This window comes from Nymphaea colorata, chromosome 8, assembly GCF_008831285.2.
Source record: "Nymphaea colorata isolate Beijing-Zhang1983 chromosome 8, ASM883128v2, whole genome shotgun sequence".
Taxonomy (NCBI): domain Eukaryota; kingdom Viridiplantae; phylum Streptophyta; class Magnoliopsida; order Nymphaeales; family Nymphaeaceae; genus Nymphaea; species Nymphaea colorata.
This window is the reverse complement of record NC_045145.1, coordinates 9,918,835-9,930,641: the sequence shown is the minus strand read 5'-3', so window position 1 is coordinate 9,930,641 and position 11,807 is coordinate 9,918,835. Positions and strand designations below refer to the sequence as shown.

Below are 11,807 nucleotides of genomic sequence, written 5' to 3'. Positions count from 1 at the left end.
GTGCAGCTCATGTGGGAGGCGTTTACTAGCAGCTAAAGCGTTGGTGGTCTTGGCTGTAGTGCCAAAAGAGATCAGAAGGAGAATAAGGGCGCTGCCATGGCAACAAACAACAAGAGAGTAAGAGAAAGAACCAGGTACTTATTATAAGGTCGTTACTATGTGTACGGCTGGTTGTCTCCTTGGTTTTGCCCAGCAGCATCCGAGACTTGGCTTCTCTGCTAGTAAGTTAGCAAGGTCTTCTTTGACCGGACTGATCTAATGGGTGATGGGTGGGATCGGGCCTAGAGTTCACTAGTTCACGGGAGAGCCCCTCCCATCGATCGGGGCCAGGTTGCTGAGAATAGCTGGGAAACATGCTCACTCATGGCAGATCCCTCTGTAGTTGGGTGAGCTGTGAAAGGCAGACTACCAAGGCACCAGCGGGATTGTGCAAGAGGACAAGGGCAGCAGTGGCATGGTGGTTTTGGTGGATCGCTTCCAAGTGCACGATCAAGAGGAAGAAGAAGAAGAAAACAGATAGAGGGATCACACAAATTTCCATAACATAGAATGATAAAATTTGATGGAAAAAAGTTGTTTTAAAGGTTTCATCCTATATATCAAGCAAAGAGGAGCCAAAAGGACGGGCATCAATTTCAATCGAAGCCTCCTAATTGGCTCAAGTGAGCTGCAAAACTCAAATCAAGGCCGATTGACCAATGTAATAAGTCGCCCTCCTCTGGGAGGCCCCAAACTTTCTGAGGGTGGGCCATGAATCTTGAGGTCGTTTTTGTCATCCTCAGCTGTGAGATTGTTAGAAAACCAACTTATGCGCATGGCCATACGAATAATGCAAACAATTATGTTGCCAAGAAATCAAAGGATGCTGCTGCAAAATCAGAAGAAAAGAATATCACTCAAATTTATGTATCTAAGGAAAGAGAAAAAATAGGCATCACAAGTGGAGGAAATTTCTGGAAAGAAATTAATTGTAAAAATCAAATCCATCATTTAGGAGTTAAAGTTGTAATTAATATTCTTTAAATAGTAGAACCTCTATCTCTCATTATGAAGTTGAGAAGAGGATAGAGAGAATTGAGGACATAAGTAATTTCAGCACCGAACCTCGTTAATTGTTTCTGTTCATTTCCTATTATGATATTAGATCTGCACGGTTAATCATCTCGCTTCATCCATCGACATCTATGGCATCATCTTCTTCATCGTTGACTTCTTCAATGTCAAAAAAATTTCTCACCAGCTTCAAATTGAACCAGGTGCCATCAAACTTCTCTCAGTTTCTCTAAATGAAACTTACAATAGATAATTATATGTTTTGGGCTACTCAATTCAAACCCATCTTGATTACTGATGGGCTCATGGATCATGGATTATATTGATGGAACAACCACTGTCCATCCAAAACTGCTGGCAACTCTGATAATATTAATCTTGATTAAATCTTATCGTTGAAGCATGATCAGCTTGTTTTGCATTGGATTATTACCTCATTAAGTGAAAATGTCTTGAGTCAAGTTATTGGTTTAGAACTACATATTAAGTATAGTCATCCTTAAAGAAATTATATGCTTCCCATTCTCGTTCATGCATAATTTATCTTAGACACCAACTTCAAGATCTGAAAAAAAGAAACAAGACAGTGGATGAGTATTTTCAGTATGCAAAATCTATTGCACATCAATTAACTATTGCCTCTAAAATTGTTGATGAAGATGATCTTGTCATACATTTGTTGAAAGGATTGCCAAATGAGTATCATACCTTTAGGGTTTCGATAGAGACCCGATCTCCACCAGTGACATTGGAAGAACTTCATGGTCTGCTCTTGACTCAAGAATGCAACATAATAAAAAGGTCTGGTGTTGAATATGCTTAGCTGAATGTTTCTATTAATTTGACAAACAAGAGTAATTTCAATTCTCAAAATCAAAATCGTAGAGGATCACTTTATCATGGTGGATGAGAAAAGCATAGCAATTTCAGAAGTCATGGAGGCAGATCTCAAAATGATAGACCTTGTATTACTTGCCAAATCTACAAAAAAACCTGGTCACTCTGTGCGCACATGCTATCAGCTTGTTTCTTATGCTCAAAACAATCCTCCACTGGCACCGAAAGCATATCATGTGGCCCCTCACTAGAGTTCCACTGATGGTCAAAACTGGTATCCTGATTCCGACGTGTCGCATCATGTGACCAACGACTTGAACAATTTATCTCTCTACTTTGAATATCAAGGCGACAACAACGTTCATATTGGAGTCGGATCACATTTGGCTATTAACCATATTGTTTCTATTGTTTTTGATAGATTTGTCATGAGTGATATTCTCCAAGTGACTGACATTTCTAAGAACCTCATGATAGTGCACAAATTTGCTAAGCATAATAATCTTTTCTTCGAATTTCACCCCTCCTGTTGCTATGTTAAGGATCTTACCTCAAAGAAAGTGTTGCTTCAAAGACAAAGTGAGGAAGATCTATACAAGTTGATGCTGAACAAGAAAAAGCATACCTTCTTTACCACTAGAGATGTTGGCGTCAAGGACTCAGTTGACACTTGGCATAGACGCTTTGGCCATCCTGCTTTAAAAACTATTATGAACATATTGAATAATTTTGGTTTGCGTTACGATGATTTTATGCAACACAAAGTGTGTGAAGCCTATCAAAATGGTAAGAGTCATCGCCTACCCTTTAACAGGACTTCTACACAAGCACATGGATTCTTAGATATTGTTTATTCAGATGTTTGGGTCCTGTGCCTGTGACTAGTATTGATGGATATAGATACTATGCTTTAATTGTTGATGCATATTCAAAATATTCTTGGATATATCTTCTCAAGAACAAATCAGATTTACATGAAGTTTTCCAAAAGTTTAAATTGCATGCTAAGCTTGTTACAAGTACAAAAATTCAATTCCTGCATTCAGCTTGGGCTGGAGAATATCAAGGTTTTATTGATTTTCTTGAATCAAATGGAATTGGACATAGGGTTTATTGTCCTCACACTTCAGAACAAAACAGAGCAGTTGAGAGACGTCACCACCATGTTGTTGAAACAGGTCTCACTATGTTGGCCAAAACTTGTGTACCAAACAAGTATTGATCTTATCATTTTCACATGGCTGTAAGAGTTCCCACCAAAACTCTTGAAGGACTTAGCCCTTTGAAGTTATGTTCAAAACCAAACCAGATTACAATTTCTTAAATTTTTTTTGATGCACATGTTCCCCATGCTTGTAGGGGTACATGAAAAATAAATTTGTGTATAAATATGAAAAATGCATATTTCTAGGTTATGCTCCAAAGCATCATGGATATTTTTGCCTCAATCTCAAAACAGGAAGAGTCTATTATGTTATTTTTTATGAAAGCTACTTCCCTTTCAATCAAAATGAAGGAAGACATGTCAAGGAAAATAATTAACAAATGATTCACAAAATATTTAATGAATACAATTTCTTCAAAACATACTTACTTTTGTTAACACTTCATGCATTGGATCACTATCATTCTTTACCCAAACAAACCAAAGCTTCAACTGTATTTGGCATCAATAAACTATGACTATCATTAACAATTCAACCTCTTGTAACTAAAGCTTTTTCTAAAGCAACAAAAGTTATTGGAATTGACAACAGATCACGTGTCATTTGTGAAAGAATTCAATACTTAGATTCTTTATCCTTCCACCATTGCAAAATATTGAAAGAATCTTCATCACCATTATCATCATGCTTAATCAATCCGTCCTCCAAATATGTGTCTATCTCGGATTTGGTGACCTGAAAGCAACATTCTCAGTTTTACCTAAGAACTTAAAAAATAGTTTCCTTCCACCACGTGGTGTGTCTCGACTCTCTTGACCTTGAATACTAGAGGAATTAGTTGATGTGGTAGAAATATTTTCATCCACTTCATATGTAACTTTCATAAACATCTTGTAAAGATTTCTTCTCTTGACTGGTAAATTCTTGAAAAGAAAAATTCCGATAATGTGAGTTTCACCTGTGGATCTAATATGGATGTAATAATCATTAACAAGTTACGGGATTTCCAATATTTTTCAAATTTCTCCTTCATTTTCACTACCATTGCCTTCATAAATCCACCTTCATTTTTAACATTTTCCTGTAATATTTCTTGAATTCTCCAAATTTCAAGAAAAAACAAGTTTGTTGTTGCATAAGATGACCCAAAAAATAAGGTAGACACATCATAGAAAACTTGAAGAAAATCACATATCACTGCTATTTTTTCCCAATACTCAAGTTCAAGCAACAATACCAAGCCTGGGTCTTCCATGCTATATCTTGCAAAAGCATTTTTATATGCAAGAGTTGTTTCCAACATAAAATATGTTGAATTCCATTGAGTTGGTACATGTAACACTAACTTCTTTGTCATTAAAATTTCCAACTCTCTAGCTGTAGTTGCAAAACCTTGGAGTCTTGAAGGTGAAACTTTGATATATTTTACTGCATCTCTAATGCTAATGATTTTATCTTTAATGGCACTCAACCCATCTTGTACCATTAGATTCAAAATATGTGCACAACATCGCACATGAAAAAATTTACCTCTATAATACAAGTTGATGCCGCGCCTTTTCATGTTTTCTTTTAATTTTCTGACAAGAACATCATTTGATGAAGCATTGTCAACTATAATAGATATTATTTTCTTTTTAATCTCTCACTCTGCAAGGTGCTTAGAAATTACATTTGCTAAAACTAACCCAGTATGAGGTGACTCAACTTCGATAAAGTTGATGATACGTTGTTGCATATTCCACTCTTTATCAATGAAATGTTTTGTTAATGCCATATATCCTAATTGTTGGTTTGACGTCCATATATCTGTAGTCAAAGCAATCTTATCAACATCCTTCAAGACAAGAAGCAATTTCTTCTTTTCATCTTCATATAATTTTATGACATCTCTCTTAACCGTCTGTTAACACCCCAAATTTTTCCACATCAAAATTGAAGCAATGTGAAAATTTCTCAAAAGAATTATGAAATTTTGCAATTTCAAAGTCAATTTCAAACCTAAATGTAACTTGCATTCGAATTATGAATTTAACTTGTGACACAAATCCCAATGCATGATTACGAGTTCAAACTATGTCCAAATTAGGATTTGAAATCCAAATCCAATTGCAAAATTCAAATGTTGACTTAGATCCAAAAATTGGATCTAATTCGGTCTATAATGCTATGTGGGACCCACATGTGGGCCCCACCTAGCCCGTGTGGTCAAGAGCCCCCCCAGGGTCACTCCCCCCATTTAAAAAAAAAATAAATGTTTTCTCCCAATTAAATGAAAAATAATTTTCAAGGAGAAATGAATGATATCATAACTAAAAACCTAGGAAAACAGAAGCATTTATGCATCTCTCTCTTCTTTAAGTAGGTCCTCTTTAAAGAGTTTTCAATCTTCGAAAAGCAATAACTAGGCTGGTCAAACCCACTTAATTCAAGTAGGTTCAATCATAGTGCACCCAAATCTTAGCTAGGCTCAGTCAACATGAGCTCATCTTGGCAAAAAAGTAAGTCTGTCTCACGATCCAATTAATGGACGAAAATAGACTTTGACCGAACCAAACCCACTTTGACTAAACTCAGTCAAAGTACCATTTAGCTCAATTAAGAGCTTTCTTGGCTCAAATTTATCAAATTATCTCAAACAAAGTCAAACTACTCACAAATGAGCTTTGACTTTCGTCAATTGGTCGAAATTGACCAATCTGAACAATTTTGCCCTTCTATGGTCAAATTGAGATTACAGAGCCTAAAATTGGTTTATGAAAGGTAAATAAATATTTAGATTTGTCAAATGCATAAATCAAATACCAAATTAAAATTCAATCTTTCAAACGAAAGTTTGATTAAGTTGAAATCCGTCTTCAATCAAATTATGGATGAAAATACCCTTTTCGAGTCAAATTTGATAGAATTTTCAAATTTTATTCAAATTTAAATTGAATTATCATAATTCAATGACATTTGGAGCTTAAAAAAAAAAAAAAGAAATAGCACAAAATAAAGCAAAACCCTATGCAAGGGCATTTTCGTCCGAATTTTTGGTCAAAGTTAGTAAGCTAGGTCTGAATCAATGTTGACCAAACCTAGCCTAGCCCACCTAGCTCATGGAAATGGGCTAAGAAATGGTCAATTAGAGCCTTTAAAGTCTATTTAACTCATTTTACAAGTCCTCAAGGTCTTAAGCAAGTTTCCATGGTGAGTTAAGAAGGTGGTTGAACCTACCTCCTCCTCTATATAAGCCTTCTCTTGGCCACCAAGGAGGGGGACAAAATTTTCAAGCACTTCTCTAAGTTGTGGCAGCCAAAGAGCTAGGAGGGAGAAGCCAAGGAAGAGAGGAGAGATTCGTCCAAGTACTCTTTCCTCTTTTCTCATATTTTCTTCCTTGTTTCTCTCCATTGATTTTGCTAAGTTAGGGTGCTTAAGTGAACCCTTACTTAGGATTTTCGTGGTGAGAAGCCTTCTTTCCTACTACAAATTCCAGCAAGCAAGTTATTCTACTTCTAGCTTTGCTAAGCTCGAATCCAAGCTTAGATTCTTGCTTAGGATTGCTCGATTTAGAAAACAAGTGAAGGCGAAGATCAAGTATCACTTAACTTTTCATTTCTATCTAAGAAACGAGCTCTTTATTGGAATCAATGTCCATAATTTTCAGCTATCTAAATCAACATAAGGTCTGATTTTTTTTAGCTATCTTGAGACAAAAGTGGATGTCATCCACGTCTCCCATCTATTTCAAAAAAAAAAAATTGATTTTGACATCATTTGTGTATTTTTCATCATTTTGATAGTTCTATGTCAAGTCTCAAGCTTATGGACTACATCTCTAATTCATATGTTTAATCATATAATAAGCATATTTAGATAAAGTCCTACATGTTAATTAAAATCAATCTCTATGTGTAGATCGTATGATGTGCAATTACAATATGGACCTTAAGAGATTATGAAAGAGTGAAGAATGTATGTTTCATATGAATGAACCTTGAGAGATTACGAGAGAGAGAAAAATGAATGTTTCATATAGTTTCCCTTCTCATTTCATGCATTCACTTTTACTCAAAATCAATGATACTACATGCACATTCTCAAGAAGTTAAGTGATTTAAATTTGAGTTGCGAAAAGTGACCAAGTCATATTGCAACAAAAAATTGTAAACTTCTCTTAACTTCAAAAGAAAACACAAGCAATTCATTCATGATTTTGGCCAAAGTATATTTGAAAAACAACACGTTTTCTAACAATTTGAACCTATGTTTCATAAAAAGAATGAATTCTACCTAACCAAAATCACACGATTTGGCAAAAAAAGAATTGAAAAATCAAGTTTCTTTGCTAAAGAAACTTAGCTATTTTTCAAAAGTTGATCATAATTTCAACTCATGAACCATTTAGAGTTCACAATAAAGAACTCAGTTTCACTCTTCAAAATCCTCAAGAATTGTGTATTTCAAATCGAATGGCACAAAAGCAAAGGTTTTTGAACCAACTTGAAAGTCATCTAATCTTCAAAACGAGTTCAAATCACTCATTTGAAATAAATTTTGGTTCTTGAATCCAAAACCTCAATGCATAAGCATATAAGATTTGCATCAAAAACTCGTATATGATCCAAATGATCCTTAGTCCTTGGTCTAATTACCCCTGTTAAAGGCGGCAGGAACGGTTGGATCTCGTATCGACGGGCGGATCCCTTTTTATTAAAATATTTTTCAAAACCTCAATTTTAAAAGAATTTTGCTGATTTGTATATGACACCCTTTGAGAAAGGGGTGGGGTGCGAACACCGTCGTTCTTGAAACTGGCACCCAAATAGGAAAACCAAGCCTAACAAGGAACCTAAACCAACAATTATCCACTATAGAAAAAGCATGTTCTCCGGTTGCCACTAGTTTTGCAACTATCTTTCTTATTGATTGAGCATCGATGTTGGAACCTAGTTCCATAAGCTTCTTCGTGACATCTGAAGTATTCTCATATTTAAAACTTAAATTCGTTTGCTTTTTGTTACCAAAACGTGTTAAACATTTGTGTCTTCTCACTGATGATGTAGATCCTCCTGCACTTATCAAAAACAGTGTACTGCAGTACTTACATTTTCTTTTTTTGATACCATTTATAATGATCTTGTCAAAATCATTCCATATTGTAGAAGTCTTTGCCCTTGATCTTTTTGCACCACTTATACGTGCTTCAGGAGCAGCTATTGAAACTCTTTCATTTTCAGTGTCTTACGAATCTATAAGAGTTTCATTAGAGGAATGTACTCCAATTGGGACATCATCTGAACTCTGTCTCGAATCACATACTTGCTTGCCCTTATCAATGATATTTTTTTTCTAAATTTGTTATTTTTCAAACTAGTAATTTTCCCTCCTGCTCAAGCTATTCTCCTATTTGAACAAGAATTTTGACAGAAACATATTACAATCTAAAAGAATATGAAATGAAAAGCACTACTTCTTATTATTAAATGTAAAAAACACTAATCCCAATTGGAAAAACTGCATTTAGACAATACGGAATTTGGAATAAAAAGAACTATATGAGCAGACTACTAATTCAGAATATCATTTTATAACAATAGATTAAAAATGAAAAGGAAAACCTATAGTATGCACAGCCATGTGAACTAGCAACCAACTAATATTTTATCAAAAAATAGTGCTCTTTCCTCAGAAGCCACCAACTAATATTGAAATAACAATAGGAAAACAACAATCAATTTAGATCATCAACATGCATATTACCACGTATGAACTGGCCCTAGGGGCCACAAGTATATTACCACGTATTTTAGTTCAGCAGATGACTCTAATAGGATCAATGAACAGATGAAACGTGACCAGCAAACATCGAAACATGTCAATCATCACAGCAACCAATAAAATCCAAGTAAACCTTCAAACAACTTGATGGTCACCAAATATGTTCTTTGTAATAGCTTTACAAAGATTAACCTCATCAGCCACTTGAAGAACTAGTTGATTCTCTCCTTCATAAGTTAGTACTTTATCTATTCAATGCTTCATAAAGAAACAAACAAGAGCTCTGAAAATTTGAACATTCTACAAAAATAGAAAGGTATGCATTATTTGAACATTCTCTGAAAAAATGCAGTTACGCCTTTCTTACAAGTCAAATGAAATACAAAGTTCTTAAAAAATAAGCAATGATTACACATAATATGCTACATGGTTTAAAGATTGGTAATACGAAGATGTTGCTATTGAAGACCAGCCAGGCTATAAAAAGTACAGACAATGAAAGTCATGTAAAAGAGACAAGCCTTACGAGGAATTGAGTTGTGCAGTTGTGACTCCAACACATAGAAGAACAAAAACAGCCCACTGAATCTCACTTAATCTGGAAGGAAATGATTGAACAATCAAACACTAGGAAAACTGATAAGTATAAAACATGAGCATTCATAACCATATAAATTGTTGCCCTTATATGTCAAATTAATATACTTTTTTCTATTGTGCAAAGTGCAAAATATTTAAGAGATGTCTCAATCTTTACATACAAGAGACATAAGACGTTTCTCTTTTTCTTGTGCTATCTTCTGAATACCCATAGAAGTAGATTTGGTTATTTTTTCATTGTCCATTTAAATTTTTAAAAATATTATCCATTTAATTGCTTTTAATTTTTTGTCCATAAAAGTGAAGCTTTTCCTTTTACAGCCAAGCTTCCAGTTATACAGCATGGCAACTGGACCTGTATACTCTGCTGTTGGTCACATATGAGAAACCAGATTGCCTTGAGGCAACACTAATTGGCTTATTCTTCCAAAAGGAGAGAGAGCCCATATGAAAGTCCAGTACTGATATTTGCTGTTGGAGATACTTCTACTAACTACAATCATGATATTTGAATCACTTACAAGATGTTAGATGTAGAAAGATCTTCTAGCAACCATGATGTGTTATAGGCTTATAGCATAGACATATATAATATATGCATCATGTTAACAGATATAAAGAACAGAAACCAGGAAAAGAATGTCTTACTTCTTCTTAAGAATGATTCGGTACAGCACACCAGTACTAATAATTTTCAATTTTTTCAATATCTGGTAACTTGGTGCATCCACGTAAACAAAGATGTAATACTGCCAAAATGAATTGATTAGAAAACAGAACTGGTGCAACTAACCATAAATTAAATTTGTATATGTCTTAGAACAATAGGGTTCCATAAGAATAGCCCCACGCAACAGGAAGACCCTTTTGTTTCAAAAATTGATACCAACTTGCATTGTCTGAAAATACCAAAAATTGAATACCAACTTTCATTGTCTAAAAATACCAAAACGTGGGCACAAATACCAACTTTCATTGTCTACCAGAATAGCCCCATGCAACAGGAAGACCTCACCTCACGCTGCAAAAGAGATGAGCAGAACGCAACAAGCGTATCTGGTTCTTCGTGCGAACCAGGGAGAGGCGTTCGGATGTGTCCGAGGAGACGGAGAGGGAGAAGTGTCTGCAGGAGGAACCGAAAATAGGAATCGTGATGAAAACGAGAGAGAGAGTGAGAGAGAGAGAACTTGCACAGGCAGGAACCTTGGGCTGAAAGTTGAAGGGAGAAGGGCCAGAAGGCTGAAGCGGAGAGCACAGGCAGGAACCTTGGGCTGAAAGTGGAGAAACCAGCTGACCTTGAAGGCTGAAGGCTGAAGTGGCCCGTGGCCGCGGACCTGCAGTCACAGACGGAGAAGAGAAGGAGAAGTCGAAGAGACCGAGAGAGGGAGAGTTGGAGTTGGAAAGAGCGAGAACAAAAAAGGAAACCCTAAACTGAAAAAAGAGTTTCCTGCTGAGAAGTGGGAAGCTTCTGAACTGGATTTTTTAAAACCGATATTTTAATATTCAAGCCGAGTCGAGCTTTAACGAGTCCACTTGAGTGAACTCAAGCTCGACTCGATTAGTTTAACAAGTCAACTCGAGCTCGACTCGTTTAACTAATGAAGCAACTCGAACTCACTTACGAGTTGAGCTTAAACGAGTCAAGCTTGAGTAGCTCAACTCGTTGTGCACCCCTAGCTCATGTTCCTGAGCTGGTATCTCCTGCTACTGAACTGACAAGGTCAGGACCTGGGCCAGGTTGCTGGCTGTGACTGGGTCAAGCTCGGTTGGCTGCTGAGACTAGTTAGTCTCCTCCTAAGGCTCTACAGGCTGCAGATCTGGGCCGGTCAGTACTTGGATGCATGAAGGCTTGGGCTCTGCGTCTGTCTTGCATCACCCAGCTAGTACTGACGTCCATGAAAGACATCAGTGACAACGTTTTAACTAATGGTCTTGCCATGACTGTTAATAAAAATGTTCCTTTTGTGTATTCAAGATGTCAATGTAGACCACCATAAAAGTGAGTGGACCTCTACTAATGTCAAGGACAAGATGTCCTTAACACTTGAAGTTATTGACATGCCTTGCTTTGCTGTCAGTAGAATTCTGTGACAGATTTTTTCTGATATTTGCAAATGTTTCCGACGTCCGTCAGGAAATGTTAAAGAAAATTCTGCATTTTCTAGGGTCCATGTATAACTGTATAAGGATTAGTATTGACTCTTTCTTTTAGGGCTTGTGTGGATGACACCACAAAACCTAGGCAAAACTAGGTTTCTTTCAAGAATGTTTGGATGACATGGAAAAGCTGTTTTGTTAAAGCTGGGTTTTCACAAAATAGCGTTTTCAATATGTCGATGAAAAATCTATCCCCCTAGTTTTTTCAAGGGCTGGTGAATCCAACGAAAT

General features: G+C 36.1%; 1 long non-coding RNA gene across 1 annotated transcript; it reads right to left on the bottom strand.

The window, feature by feature from the left end:
* Positions 1 to 713: 713 nt before the first annotated feature.
* LOC116259683 (uncharacterized) lies at positions 714 to 10,809 on the bottom strand. The gene is made up of 5 exons (XR_004173959.2): positions 10,623 to 10,809; positions 10,435 to 10,542; positions 10,068 to 10,168; positions 9,346 to 9,417; positions 714 to 868 (listed from the first exon to the last, which is right to left on the bottom strand). It is a non-coding gene; the product is annotated as an uncharacterized LOC116259683 (long non-coding RNA).
* Positions 10,810 to 11,807: the final 998 nt, after the last annotated feature.